Below are 14,707 nucleotides of genomic sequence, written 5' to 3'. Positions count from 1 at the left end.
TCAAGAGAATCATTACATTTTGTTCTGGAGTGGTTGAGGTGAATTGAATAGATTTATTTAAAAGGAAGCTATGTCAATGCAATTATTTTTCTTTATTCTTTCATGGATGTGGGGATCACTAGGGAGGCCAGTATTTGTTGCCCATTCCTCATTGCCCTTGAACCTAGAGGCTTGCTAGGCCACTTCAAAGGGCAGTTAAAAGTCAACAGTATCACTGAGAGTCTGAAGTCACATGAAGATTACATAGATAAATTTGGCAGATTTTCTTCCCTCAAAATTGTTGGAAAAACTCAATTGATTCAATCCATCTACTATGGAATACAACTGATGCTCCCACAGTATTAGCCTGGGTCTTTAGATTATACATCCAGTGACATTGCCACTAGGCCATTACCTTCTAGAAGGACATGAAAGGGTGAGATGAATTAAGGTTAGAGTGATATTGGTCAAAATTGGCCTGCGATAGGATTAGGGTTTAGGGTTGACTGCCTGTTTCTGTGCTGCAAATTTTACAGAATTGTGTACAAAATATATTGTCAATATATTGTCAATATTTGTCAATGGTAACCTAGAAAACATGTTAATTAATGACCTACTGAGCTATTACATAAAGCATGAGTTTTATTTGCGATCTCTTTCAATCAATTTTATTATTGTCTGCAAACTGTATTCCCACCTTTGTCCCCAACACCCTGCCTACAATCTGATGGAAATCACTAGAAAACAACCATTATCCAGTTATGGAGATAGCAAGAACTGCAGATGCTGGAGTCAGAGATAACACAGTGTGGAGCTGGAGGAACACAGCAGGACAGGCAGCATCAGAGGAATAGAAAAGTTGAAGTTTCGGGTAGGGACCCTTCTTCAGAAATGGGGGAGCGGGAAGGGAGCTTGTAAATAAATAGACAGGAGGGGTGGGGCTGGGGAAGGTAGGTGGGATGGTGACAGGTGAGTGCAGGTAGGGAGTGGTAGGGATTGGTCAGTGAGATGGGAGGAGCAGATAGGTGGGAGAGAAGATGGACAGGTTGTGTCAGGTCAAGGAGGCGGGAATAAGTGGGAGGGTTGGTCATGGGATGAGGCCGGGGGGTGGGGAGACTATCCAGTTATGTTGAGCCTCAACACTGGTTCCTGGCAAATCCTCCACGCCTTCTGTTACAAGGCCAGGGATGTTATTGAAACAGTAGATGACAACCATGACTTGCACTTATTTGGCAATTTTAATACCATAAAATATCCCAAGGCGCACATGAAACAATAGGTGACACCTTCCCAAATGAGAAGATACTAAATAGGTGACCAAAGTTCAGTCAAAGAGATAAGGTTAGAGAGCTTTTTAAAGGAGGAAAGAGAGGTACAGAGGCACTGTGGCATATGAACAACATTCCAGAATTTTGATCTTGTACAGTAAAAACACAGTCTCCAATAATGAAGCAATTAAAATCAAAGATTACAAGATGCTGGAATTAGAAGAACACAGAGAACACAAATGTTGTATGGGGTAGAGGAGGTTGCAAAGACTGGAGGCAAAATCATGGAATGATTTGAAGGCCAAAGATCAAAGTTTTAAAATTGGGGTTGCCAGATAGGGAGCTAATATAGGTCAATGGATAATGTGATGTGTGAACAATACAAAAAGCAATTTGGATGACCTCAATTTAATATACAGTGAGAGATTGAAGGCGAGTCAAGAAAATATTGAAATAATCAGGTTTAGCAGTAACAAAAGATGGAATCAAAAGCAGACAAGGTGAAGCAGAGGCACAAGTCAGGCAATGTTAGTGAGATAGAAATAGACAGACATAGTGATGGAGTGGATGTACGGCTGGAAGTTCACCTTAGAGTTAAATAAGACACTGAGTTTGAGAACAGTCTGGTTCAGAAGTTGTTTGAGCAAGGGCTGGAGACAATTGCTAGACATGTAGATGACATCAGAATCAGGGAACAGATACGATTAGAAGGAAAAAGGAAGTGTGGGTAATGTGGGAAGAGGATTCTAGTTGTCAAACTGGAGGAGGTAGACAAGCAGAGAGAACCATGGAAGGATTTAAGTGGAAGGATTAGAATTTAATCTTTACAAGGCTAGAATCCAATATAGATCAGCAAAATAACGTGGAAGTATGAGAAAAAAATTGCCGTGGAAAAGCATATGGTTTCTGATGAGCTTAATTTCACAAAGAGAGAAGAATAGCTAGACTAGGACAATGTTAGAATTCAAAAGCAAAATCTGTGCATGCTGGAAATCTGAAATTAAAAACAAACAACATGTTAGAAATGGCAGGTTAGGTGACGTCTGTAGACATAGAAACAGCAGGTAATGTTTTAGGACTATGGCCTTTCATCAGAACTGGCAAAATTCAGAAATGCAGATGAAATTGGTGGGAGGGGCATGGTGGAAAAGAACAAAAGGGAAGGTTTGTCATAGATTGGAAAGTAAGAGCAATGGACTAACATAAGAGTTAGTGGTGCAGGGCCAAAAGGAGTTCAAACTATTGTCAATACCAAGTACAGAAGGCTGGAAAATGCCAAATCAAAAGATGAAATGTTGTTCCTCAAACTCACTATCATGCACCGATGAAGATCCATGTAAGCCGAGGACAAAAAAGGATAGCACAAGGCAAAGCGGAGAATTAACCTGACAGGTGACTGGAAGCTCAAGATCCATAAGACCATAAGACACAGGAGCAGAAGTTAGTTATTTGACACATCACATTTGCTCTGCCATTCAATAAGATCATGGCTGATCTGATAATCCTCAACTTCACTTTCCTGCTTTTTTCCAGTAACCCTCAATTCCCTTTTCAGCTTTGAATATACTTAACAACTTAGCTTCTATATGCTTCTCTGGGCAAGAATTCTGCAGATTCACGACCCTGTGACAGAAGAAATTCTTCCTCATTTTGTCCTAACTTGGTGATCCCTTACTCTGAGGTTATGCCCTCTGGTCCTAGATTTCCCCACAAGAAAACAACCTCTCAGCATCTACCTTGTCAAGCCCCCTAAGAATTTTGTAAGAATTTCAACAAGGTTGCTACTCACTCTTTTAAATTCTAATGAGCATAATCCCAGCCTACTCAATCTGTCCTCATGAGAAAATCCCTCCATACCCTATACTGACAATCAGCCTAGTGAACTTTCTCTGGACTATCTCCACCAGCAATATATATCTTGCCTATATAAGGGAACCAAAACTATTCACAGCATTCTGGGGGTGGTCTAATTAGTGTCATATATAGTTTTAGCAGTACTTCCATATTTTCATATTCCATTCCATTTGAAATGTGGTTCGGCATTCCATTTGTCTCCCTAAACTGCTGAACTTGGATGCTAGCTTTTTTTTGTGATTTATTTACGAAGTCTCCCAAATCCCTTTGCGCTTTAGCTTTAAGCATTCTCCATTTTTCCAGCCTTTTTTCCATCTGTCAATATTTTGCCCACTTGCTTAACCCGTCTGTATCCCCCCCGCACACTCTTTGAGTCATCCTCATCATTTCCTTTTCCACCTGTTTCTCTGTCATTCACAACGTGGAATAAAATACAGTCATTTTCATAAAATCTAAATCACTAATATATATTGTAAATAATTGTAGCCCCAGCACTAATCCCTGTAGCATTCCACAAAGCCCAGCAAAAACTCTACCAAACTCACGTCATTTAGGCCCCTCATTGTCATGTCCCTATGGCATCTCTCTTGTCTGATTTCTGCCCACCGCAATCCCTGACATCGCTATTCCTGCACCCACCTTCTGCGCTACCAACGTACGCATTTAGGACACTTGACCAGCTGCACCAACAGGAATAGCTGTCACAGCCACTTTGATTTCCCATAATATCTGCCTTTCTCTCATTCCATGAGGAAAACAGCCCTCAATAGCGTAGAAAGAGTCAGGACAGTGGTCTGATGCCCATCATTTGGTTCCTCACCCTTTAGGATGGCAGCATCTGACTCTGACTGGCCTGAGCAGGACCTGAACTGGTTGCCCTCCACTGTGCCAGGAACCCCAAGTGAAGGTTTTCCTCCTTGAATGGCTGAGGCATGAGCCTTGTTGCAGTAACAGAGATAGAGTGACCGTGAGGTATCAAACAGAGGATGATGGCAGGAACTCTGGTGAAGTGCAGAAGGCTATAGACCGGCAAGTTCTACTGGACTGCTGAGAATGCACTGACTCAGGTGGGAACCTCAGTCCAGGCTGGCAGCCTGCCAGTCCTCTGCTAGTCTTGGTGAAAGAAGACAGCTTCTTGCTTTACTCTTGGTGCCTGTCTAAAAAGCAGGGTATCAATTTCCCCTTATCTACCATGTCCAGGAAAATGTCATGAACTATACAGGCAGCTCCTGACTGACAACATTTGACTTTGTGCACAACAGCTTTTTAAATTTGGTGCTGGTGCTAGAAATCCCAGAACTAGCAGTGGCGAGTACTTCTTCGCAGAGAACATGAGAATGAAGGTAGCACTGGACGATCAGCGTACCGTAGAAGATTGGCACATAGTTAATGAGGCAAGTTTGGGACATTAGCATGAGAAAACTCTTCAAGTCTCTACAAACTCTCCTTAAAATGCAATGAAAATAACAGAGCTGATTTCTGGTAAAACTCTTGCTGGGTGTCTTTGCTTCAGACTGACCTATTCAATTTGATTGAATGGGCCTTTTTCATTGGTTTTCAGGGAAGGTCGCCGAATAACATTAGACTGGATGACGTATTTGTGTTGGCCCATCCTTAAACAGAGATGTGTTAATTTGCATGAAGATTTTGAAGGTCGATATTTAGTTAAGAATTCACTTGAGACATGGCACTTTCAAATGCGAAGGGTTACATAATTTACAGCAGCCACTTTAATAGCTTGTTTGTGACTAGATTTTTTTAAAGTAGTGACTGTAAGTTCATAACAAGATCTCTATTGTACAAGACACACTTAAATAATTCCAAGGGCAATTGGACTTCATGTGCTGTAGTAAAAACAAATTCACTTTTCACTCACCTTGTCTCATGACAACATCACTGAAGAGGGAGATTGAATGGCAGCTTGTCATTTCTGCTAACTTACCCATTCCACATATTTGGACAGTATTACTAGTTCATTGCTACCACCCAGCTGCAGACGCCTGTTACTACTGTAGTTACATTTGAGCTCAACTACTGCCAGGCAGAAGAATTACACTTGTAATTTGTGAGTTACTTTTAACCTTGGATAAATTAATGACAATTTTGCAACGCCACTTAACACACCAAAAAACAATTTAGGAAATGATACGGGGTAAATACTTTGAGTTTAAGGCAGTATTTGTATGTTTTCACAACGGAAAAAGCTCTAAACTGTACTGGCTTTGAAATAAACTCAAATTGAGAAAGGATGAAACAGTCACTTGCTGTTCGCCTCAAAAACATGTGATGATCTCATGGACTTAATTGTCACTGAGATTGATATCATATTATTGACTGCCTCTGTCACTTATTCATTTTTTCATTGGCCCGTGAAGAGAAACGCCTTCAAAGCATTTGCGAAACATTGATCTCCAATTGTTATGATCAAATATGGTCTGCAAGGATGCCAGAGACCAAACAAAATGAGGGAACAGCTAGTGAACATATTAATCAAGGGCTAGTCAGCTGTCAATTAGCTGTATAAATATAGACAGCAGTGGCTCTTGTAGTGCAATGGGAGTTTCCCTATCTTTGGACCAGGAGGCCGGGTTCAAGTCTCACCTGCTCCAACAGTGTGAAATAACACGTCTGAGCAGGTTGATTTAAAAATATCAACATGTGTAGGAAACTAGTAATCAGTGATGTGTGAAATTTATGGAGTTTTGTTAACTGAAAAAAAGCTCTCACCAAAAGTATAGACTTGGACTCTTCAAACATATTTAGCTTCTTCTGTATTGGAGAAGTAGCAAAGGATATTGAGTCAAAATGCAAAGATTTTAGGCATGATTAGTCCACTTGTGATTTTTGAAAGTGAGCCTTAAGACCAGGGGAAGAATGAAGTTACAACATGAACCTGGGTTACTTCTTTACCGAAAGGAAATAAGGTATGGCCTTTGTACTTTCTTCATGATAGAAACGCATGATACAAGAAGCAATGTTTTTAGGGATTAAAATCCACGATTGAACATGGATGAAACTTTGGACAGATTGTTAACTTGCATGGATACAATTGAATAAAAAAGAAGATTTGAGTGCTTAGAGTAATTTTTACAAATTTAAAAAGACCAAGGATACTACTATGCAAGAGTACTTAATGGAATTCAGTAGACTGCATGCAAGACTGTAGAAATTTCATTTGGAAATTGTCCAGTCTGTCCAGAAATTTAAGTTATTTGACCATACCAAAGTATCAAGTTTTGATTGATTCTAGTTTGTATGGGAATTAAATTGTGGATAAACATACACTGTCAGAACAAATGTCAGAAGTACTTAAAAAAAAAAGGTTCTCGGAAAGCATTCTTTTCAACCAGCATTCATACTGCAAAAAGAGCAATTACTGATACTTCAAAAAATGGAGTTCTTAATATTAACAAATTGTCAAAAGCATCTAGAAATGGGGTCACAGGCAACAGACTGAAAAGTAACTGTAACTATTAGAAACGAAGGCAGAAATGATATTTGAAAAGCAAAGAGAAGTTGGGATTTACAATAAGAAAATGAACTTCAAAAAAGGTCAGGATGTAGTCAATCGATATTTCAGGTGTGATTCAAACTACCATTATGACATGAACTGATCCAAACACATAAGAGAGTTTTCAAAACTAAACACGAGACAGAAGAGTCAGAGGCAAAGAAGATGGAGGTATGGATCAACGTGAGGATGTGGTATTGTGACAAGGGGTTGCAGTCCAGTGACAAATGTATTGGTGGAACAGCGTTCCATTGTACAATATTACACAGTGGATCCACATCTACATTGTGGGGAATAGACTGGCTAAAATGTTGCCTAGACTCTTTAAGTAAGAAGGATCAGGATAAAGTTAAGGAATTTGCGACTTATACAAGTTTCAGATTTAGGGATGATAACACACCAAATGTTTGAAAACAATGGTTATTCCTTATAATATAGCGAGAATCAATCATTTAATTGGCACGGATACGGTGTCCAGTCAGATAATGTTGTTATTAAATTGGCTATCAATGCAGAAAGCACAGATGAAACTGGACATGCAAAACAATAGAACTTTTTTTTTGGAAAATCTGTGAATTTGAAATTTACTTTATTGGGATGCAATTATATTCCTTTAAATGGAACATAATCTCTTCAATAGAGCAATTAAAGAAGCATAATTGGCTCAGAGGATAGAAACTTTGAAACCTAAAAGTAAATTGTGTTAAAATCACACAGGAAATTTGTTTATCCATTCTCCAAAAGTTTACAAATTTTAGTAAAGGCTACAGGAATAAGGGCTTAGGAGTATGATAAGTTCATATAAACAGATATGCATTATATGAGATTTGTAAAAAATAACAAAGGACACTGTCACAACCTATTAGAAATTGGCCCTAATGAAAAGATTTCAACAAGATAGTGACTATGATTTAAAGGTATAACAATAATATTTTAATATAAATTAGATATTTTGGGCAGTATGCTAGCTCAGTGGTTAGCACTGCTTCCTCACAGCGCCAGGGACTCAGGTTCGATTCCACCCTCGGGTGACTGTGCACACACCACACAGACATTCTCCCCATTTCTGCGTGGGTTTCCACCAGGTGCTCTGGTTTGCTCCCACTTTAAAAATGTGCGGGTTAGGTAGATTGGACATGCTAAATTGTCCATAGTGTCCAGGGGTGTAAATTAGGTGGATTAGCCATGGAAAATGCAGGGTTACAGGATTAGAGTATGGGGATGGGTCTGGGTGGGATGCTCTTCGGAGGGTTGGTGTGGACTTGTTGAAACCGAATGGCCTGTTTCCGCACTGTAGGGATTCTACGATTCTATGAAATCATTCTGCCATCAATAAGAATACATAGTAAATGCAAGAAGATAATAGCGAATAAAGTAATGGAAAACTGAATATGGACCAGACTTGGACTAGCAAAAAAGAATTCTCAATGATTTTGTGGAAAGTGGGAGGATAAAATTTGTTAATGATAAATCTAGGGAGGCGTGTACAAATGAACAGCATAAAGCCCTTTTAGCAATGTGGAATGTAAATGGAACCATTCAGTAATAGATATAACTAGACAGACACATGAACAAGCAGGGAATACAGGGATACAGGCTATGTGCAGGCAGATTGCATTAGCTTAGAATGGCATTATAGTCAGCATAGACATGGTGGGCTGAAGGGCCTGTTCCTGTGCTGTTCTGTTCTGTCTTCTACAATGGTTCATAAAAATTTGGCAGATTAGCTGAACTGCAAATTATTGTATGCACTGTCAGGAACAGTCTGTGCTGAGAATTTGTTGCAAATGAACATGCAGTTCCATAGAAGTGAACCTGCCTTTAAAGACAAGTCACGAACTGTTGAAAAGAACCCAGTTAGGAGGGGGAGGTCAATCAGTAATAATCCAGAAAGAGACAAAAAAGGTAAGACACAGGGCATGATTTATCAAGGGCAAGGAATGTATTACAAGCCAGGAGTAGAAACCCATGTGATCAAGAAGTCTTAGTGGCCATGAAAAAACTAGAAGACAAGTTAATAGAAGATGCCAAACAACAAGAATTGTAAAGCTGGAGAGAATTAGAGATGTACACAGAGACTCCAGATAAGGGAAACCAACCCTATCTGGGGACACCCTTTCTTTTACGCACAGAAAAAGTATCTCCTGATGGGACTTGTAATGATAAAGCAAAGCTGGTAGCACAAGGTTTGGAAGAAAAACTGGGGACCAAGATATGACAGGAGGAAAAAGCAATTTTGAAAGTTTTCTTAGCTTTGCTAGAAATAAATGCTTGGAATTTTGGTTAATGATATTAAAGTTGCATTTCAGCAGGGAGATCAGCTCAAGAAGAAAGTGTTTCTCCATGCTTCAAAAGAGGCATTAGATACAGTGGAAACACTCTGAAAATTAATTAGGTCATTACACTGAACATTGAAGAGGACAGCACAGGACCAGGCCCTTCAACTGACCATGTCTCTGTTGACCATGATGGCATTCTAAACTGATCCCATCTGCCTGCACGTGGTCTGTATCCATCTATTTTCATGTATCTGTCTAAATGTATCTTAAATGTTGCTATTGTATCTGCTTCTACCACCTCCTGCAACAGCATGTACCAAGTACCTACTACACCCAGAGTAAAAAAAACTTCCATTGCACATCTCCTTTAAACTTTTTCCCTTGCACTTTAAACCTATGCCTCCTAGTATTTGACATTTCCACCCCAGAAAAAAGACCCAACAGTCCACCTCAGCCTTCGATGCTCTAGCAAAATAATCCAAGTTTATCCAAACTCTCCTTATATCTAAAACACTCCAATCCAAGCAACATCGTGGTAAACATCTGTTGTACCCTTTCCAAAGCCTCCACACCCTTCCTGCAGTGTGGTGACCAGAATTGCACACAATACTTCAAATGTGGCTTAACTAACAGTCTATACAGCTGCAACATGACTTGCCAACTTACATATTCAATGCCCCAACCGATGAAGGCAAGCATGCCATATGCCTTCTTTACCAGCTTATCCATGTGTGTTGCTACATTAAAGGAGGTGTAAACTTGCACCCCAAGATCCCATGTATGTCAATGCTTCTAAGGGTCCTGCCATTTATTATATACTTTCTTCTTGCATTTGACCTCCCGAAATGCATCACATTACTTGTCCAAATTAAACTCCATCTGCCATTTCTCTGCCCAATTTTCCAGCTGGCCTATATCCTGCTATATCCTTTCATAGTGTTCCTCACTATCCGCAATTTTCATGTGCTCTACAAACTTAGTAATCGGACCACCTACATTTTCATCCAACTCATTTATGTAACTTACAAACAATAGAAGTCCCAGCACTGATCCTTGCAGAACACCACTGATCACAGGCTTCCAGTCAGAAAAACACAACTTCCATTTAGCTTCTATGACGACGCCAACTTTGTATCTAATTTGTCAGCTCACCATGCATGCCATGTGACTTAATCTTCTGGACCAGCCGACCATGAGGGACCTTATCAAATGCAAGACTTACATGATGCCTGTAAGAGTTTGGTGCTTCTCAGTAAGATCTTCCTTTTAAAATTGGTTGTCTTTAGTTAAATGTAGACCCAGCCATGTTTTACTGGCATCCTAATGGTCAGCTTTCATGCACCTTTATCATTTATGATTTTTTTTGTGGGCTGGAAGTAATAAATTTAAAAACATCATTATAAATGGGCTAAAGTAGAATTCAAAATTTTAAGTTAGGCTTCTGGGCTTTAAGTATATTGGATTGGAAATCAGACATAATGGATCAAGTGTCACTTTGCATCAGCAATCTTATTTGTAAAATGCTAGCCCCATTGTAATTAGTCAAAGTAGGGCCTCACAAAAAGATGCAGAGGCTTCCAAAACTGAAATGTAGATGTAGTGATTGTAATGAGGTCAGCCAAGGTGGACCTCATAAAATGAATTCCTTGATTGGACCAGAATAACAGCCCCAATTAGGGAGCCATGGCTCACAGAGTGTCAGTTATCCTGTTCACTCAGAGCTGGCTCTGAGGGAGCTGGATCGGTGACAAGGACTCTCCATACATAAGTAAAGGGTGACTTGATGATGGGATATCGGCCTCTGTGGAGTTATTTCAGAGGAACCACAAAGTCTAGTTGGCAGCAGAATTGGCTGGGCATCCAAATAAGGCTAGATGCCAATTTTCAAGTGTTAGAATTGACTACAACTTTGAAAAATCACAAGGAATTAGTCGGGTAAACAAAACATTGAAAAAATTAAAATTGCAGCGTTGTGTTTTGAAATTCGCATCTTTGGGAGATACCAGGAACCTGAAAGTTGTTGCTTTTAGTGATGCTTCTTATGTAAATCTTTATGATATATTCTCAAGTGCAGGCGAATTTATAATGTCTCTTGTGGGAAATATTGCCTTTTAGCTTGGGGAACTAAAAAGATCAGAACAGTAGTAAAACATACATTAGAGGCAGAAACTCTCAAACTCTCACTCTTGGTGAGGTGGCACATATAGAATTATGCTTCGCGGAAATACTCATTGAGTGCTACATTGGTAATGGGTCACTACAGGATAAAGTTCATTGAACAAAACGTGTGAATGAGAAATGACTGTGGATTGATATTACAGTTTTAAAACAGATGCTGGAGAATAAAGAAATTTCAAAATTCAAATGGCTGGATAGCAGCAGTCAGCTATCTGATTGGTGTATAAAAAAAGGAGCCAATGCTAAAAAAGTCTGTAGGGTACAGAGCAAAAAGATATTTGCAATTTGATATGCAAAAGGAATATGATATCTTTTCTTTTTGGTACATAACTTTATTAAAAGGGAATCTGTTGTAATCCAATATTGTCTGTAGGAATGCCTGAGACCTAATGCAATAAGGGAACCTGGATGGACACGTTAATTAAGGGTTAATTGGGTGTGGAACCTGGCTTGATAGATCGCATTTTTATTTGTCTTGCTTTAATGATGTGAACTGTTGCTGAACTGTAAGCAGTAATGCAGATTTTACAGTAACAGAGATGTAAAGCATGAAAACAGACCCTTCAGTCCAACTTGTCCATGCCGATTAGATATCCTAAATTAATCTAGTCCCATTTGCCAGTATTTGGCCGATATTCCTCTGAACCTTTCCTATTCATACACCCAAACAGATGCCTTTTAAATATTGTAATTTTATCAGCCTCCACCACTTCCACTGGAAGCTCATTCCATATGCGTACCACCCTCTGTATGAAAAAGTTGCCCCTTAGGTTCTTTTAAATCTTTCCCTTCTCACCTTAAACCAATGCCTCTAGTTTTGCACTCACCTACCTTGGGGAAAAGACCTTGGCTATTCGCCCTATCCATGCGCCTGTCACCCCTCAGCCTCCGATGCTCCATGGAAAAGAGCCCCAGCCTATTCAGCCTCACCCTAAAGCTCAAACCCTCCAACCTTGACAACATCACTGTAAATCTTTCCTGAACCCTTTCAAGTTTCACAACATCTTTCCTAAAGCTTATTACAAAAGGAACAAAGATAAAAAACAATACAAATGATATACACATCATACAAATTCAAAGATTTAGAACACGCGGTAAAATTATAATTCGATTAATCACAAAACACTCCTTTGTAAATTTAAATGATATAAATCCACTTCCGAATACGGCCCAAAACACCACTCATTGTAAAGTAGCCAAAACACCACTCATATAATATTCATACCAGACTCCCTGTATCAATTACCTTAATAGGTTTAAGTCACTTTTGAATTCAGTTGGAACTGCAAGTAGCTTCTTCCAGGAGCTACAACACATCTGAGCTTCATTGTACTTATCTTAAAGTAACATTCTCAGGGTTTTTAATCTCAGTGATTCTGATGTGGGTCTGATACTAACTTTTTATTCCAAGGTAATCTGATTCAATTTCTTTCTCCTGTTCCAAAGTCTTCATAGGAATAATACTGCCGAAAGTTAGAAGTTAAACTAAAAGTTTCCACTCAGCTATGGTTGTTTCCCTTCAGTTGAAAACAAACAAATTCCAGAACTGTCTAACAAATGTTTGAGGCCCCATTATTTACCATATTGGGTCACAAACAATCAGAAGTAAATCCCAAACAAAACAAAAGATGCTCCTACCCCACAGAACTCATCTCTTCCCACCTTGACTCGGCCTTTTCTCCCCTAATCCAATCCCTGCTCACATACATCCGTGATTCCTCTGACACTTTACACCAGTTTCAGAATTTCCAGTTTGCAGGCTCCAGGCACCTCCTCTTCACCATTGACATGCAATCCCTTTTCATGTCCATCTCCCACCAGGATGGTCTTAGGGGTCTTCAATTCTTCTTGGAGCAAAGGCCTGAACCATCCCCACCCACCACAACCCTCCTCTGCTTGGCCGAGCTCGTCCTCACTCTCAACAACTTTTCTTTTAACTCCTCTCATTTTCTTCAGGTCAGAGGGGTGGCCATGGGTACCCACATAGGCCCCAGTTGTGCCTGTCTCTTTTTGGGGTACATGGAACATTCCTTGTTTCAGTCCTATTCCAGTCCCCACCCACAACTATTTCTCTGATATATCAATGATATCATCGGTGCTGCTTCCATCTCTCGTCTGAAATTGGAATAGTTTATCAATTTCACTTCCAATTTCCACCCTGCCCTCACTTTCACCTGGTCTACCTCCCTTCCCTTCCTTGACATCTCTGTTTCCATTTCTTAGGATAGACTGGCCACTAAACCCACAGCTACCTGGACTACACATCCTCACATCCTGCTTCCTGTAAAGACTCCATCCCATTCTCTCAGTTCCTCCATAACCGTTGCATATATTCAGATGAGGCCAACTTTGAGAAAGGAGCCTCAGAAATGTCCACCTTCTTCCTCAGCCGAGGATTCCCCAGCACTGCTGTCAACAGAGCTCTGAATCGAATATGAACCATCTCCTGCACTTGCGCCCTCACCCACTCTCCTCCCTCCCGCAACAGCAATAGGGTTCCCCTTGTCCTTACCTACCATCCCACCAGCATCCACATCCAGAAGATCTTCAGATGCCATTTTTGCCAGCTCCAGCGAAATGCCACCACCAGACACATATTCCCCTCTCTCCCTTGTCCACCTTCCACGGGGACCATTCCCTCCGGGACACCCTGGTCCACACTTCTTTCACCCCCAATGCCCCCCTACAGCCCTATAGCACCTTGCCAGTAAACTCATGTTCCTTTCTAGATTTCCGTCAATCTCGTTCAGGTAACTGATTCTGATTGCTATAATCCGAATGTCCTTCCTCCTTTTTGCAGTCTTCCAATTCTTTGTTTGTATCTATAATGGCCGAAGATGCAACATCTGCAGGAAGTATTGATGGAGTCAATGGACGGAAAGTTTGTTTGCATAACGGATACGGCTGTGTTCACAATTCTCTGTAGTTTCTTGTGGTCTTGGGCAGAGCAGCTGCCAAACCACACTGTGATACATATACCTCCTCCCTCCCCAGTATCCAAGGGCCCAAAAATACCTTCCAGGTGAAGTAACACTTCACCTGCACTTCCCAGAATCTAGTCTACTGCATTTGCTGCTCACAATGTGGTCTCCTCTATATTGGGGAAACGGAGCGTAGACTGGGTGACCACTTCGCAGAACATCTATGTTCTGCTCACAAAAAAGACCCTGAGCTTCCAGTTGCCTGCCACTTTAACACACCACCCTGTTTCCTGGCCAAAATCTCTGTCTCAGGCTTGCTGCAGTGTTCCAGCGAAGCTCAGCACAAGGTGGAAGAACAACACCTCATTTTCCACTTGGGGACCCTGAAACCCTCCAGACTCAATATCAAGTTCAATAATTTTAGGGCCTGAACTAGCTCCCATGAACATATCCTAGCTACTTATCCCACACACCAGGCCTTGTTATCACGTAGTCTGCCATACACACTATCTATTGTTAGTCACTAACAGTCCCCATTACGAGCTATTCATCCTTCTAGCCAGATCATTATCCACTCCTTTGTGAATCCAACTGCTCTTCTCTCTCTTTAGGGTCTCTCCCCATATATTGTTTAGTCCTTCTTAACCCCTCTCCCCACCTTAACTTCTGCATATAAACTAGCATATTTCTAGCTATCATCAGTTCTGAGGAAGGGAT

The 14,707-nt window shown here is 40.5% G+C and overlaps 1 protein-coding gene across 1 annotated transcript in view; it reads right to left on the bottom strand.

Annotated features, from left to right (window-relative positions):
• The window catches only part of lrriq1 (leucine-rich repeats and IQ motif containing 1), a 197,777-nt gene that overhangs the window by 93,402 nt on the left and 89,668 nt on the right, over nt 1-14,707 (bottom strand). The window lies entirely within an intron of this gene.

This window comes from Rhincodon typus, chromosome 18, assembly GCF_021869965.1.
Source record: "Rhincodon typus isolate 14 chromosome 18, sRhiTyp1.1, whole genome shotgun sequence".
Classification (NCBI taxonomy): Eukaryota; Metazoa; Chordata; class Chondrichthyes; order Orectolobiformes; family Rhincodontidae; genus Rhincodon; species Rhincodon typus.
This window is presented reverse-complemented; position numbering and strand designations above follow the sequence as displayed.